This window comes from Monopterus albus, unplaced genomic scaffold (assembly GCF_001952655.1).
Source record: "Monopterus albus unplaced genomic scaffold, M_albus_1.0 scaffold822.1, whole genome shotgun sequence".
Lineage (NCBI taxonomy): Eukaryota > Metazoa > Chordata > Actinopteri > Synbranchiformes > Synbranchidae > Monopterus > Monopterus albus.
This window is the reverse complement of record NW_018128702.1, coordinates 14077-15528: the sequence shown is the minus strand read 5'-3', so window position 1 is coordinate 15528 and position 1452 is coordinate 14077.

The following is a 1452-nucleotide window of genomic DNA, read 5'->3' as shown; positions in this document are numbered from 1 at the left end:
CTGGTGAACAAGTGCAGCCGACAGGTTGACTACAGAGCGCTGCATGTGGTCACACACTGTGTGACTACATAGAAACAGTGGAAGGCAGCATATAGAACCAGCTAACAAGGCACTGGTCAAACCAGTGGGCCACAGATTAGGCTGAGCACAGCTGAAGTGGGTGACACAGTGCAGGACAGGAAGTTCCCTACAATACAAGGGCTCTTAACAGGAAGCCAGGAGCAGATCATGACAGGCTGTGCTGGGGAGGAAGGGGAGGGAGGCAATGCAGGTTTGGACCGTTTAAGATCACAGTAATATATTTCTACGTAAGCTGTTCAGATGGTCAAATGGGTTTATCAGTTTTCATCTCTCTATGATTAAATTTCTGTTGTGGGGCTACAGTGAGTTTTAGTATATTTGGATTAACTGTGGGGGATATGAGTTTTTTTCCCCATGCCCATATGCAACCTGTGTGTGAGGTCTGGGGTGGGGATGGGGTTAGAAGTGTTTGGGGATGCAAGGGGGATGTTGGGAGCTCATCTTGTCCTGGTCATGAGCAAGACATGTGGTAGACCTGCCTCCAATGGCAGTAGTGTGGTTCCTATCACCCTCTGGGCTGTATTCACCACCCACTTTAGACCCTTCCAGTCCTGTCCTGTACAGTTGCCACACCATGCTCTACAGAAACATATTAGGAAATCAGTGGCTGGATATGGCTCCCTCATTTTATTGCAAAACCGGTCCAGGTCAGCAGTATGTGTTTATTTTAGAGTTGAGTTACAAAAACAGAACTGTGTTACAGCCAAGACACTGGCTAAAATGTTATTCTTACATTTCAAGCCTCAGTTAAAAAGCATCACAAAAGGATTGTACTAAACAATAATTCAGACTCAATGGCATTTAGATAAATGGAGTTAGATCTGTACAAACCAATAAAAATATTGTCATTGTAATGATATTAACCACTGATTTATAAATATTATTGTACTGTATATTTTCAGAATTCAAATGATAACAAAGGCTGTGTTTTCCTAAATTATACATTTTTTTCTTTGCACATTTGCTCATTTTCCACAACACAACTTCAATCAAATCAATCAATCAAATTTTATTTGTATAGCGCCAAATCACAACAAAAGTCATCTCAGCACATTTTACAAAGTAAGGTCTAGACCTTAGTTATCCCTATTACAGAAGGGAAACCCAACAAATCCCCCTTGATCAAGCACTTGGCAACAGTGGGGAGGAAAAACTCTCTTTAATGGAAGAAACCTCAGACAGACCCCGGCTCTTGGTGGGCAGCCTTCTGCCTCGACCGGTTGGGGTGAGTGGATAGAGAAGAGAGAAAAGAAGAAAAGCAACAGGACACAACAAACAATCAAACACTAGTCAGGTTGATGTGGCTGGTGACTGCTCATCAGAGATGTAGATCTCCATAGCAAGGGCAACCTTCAGAAAAGTACAGGTAGA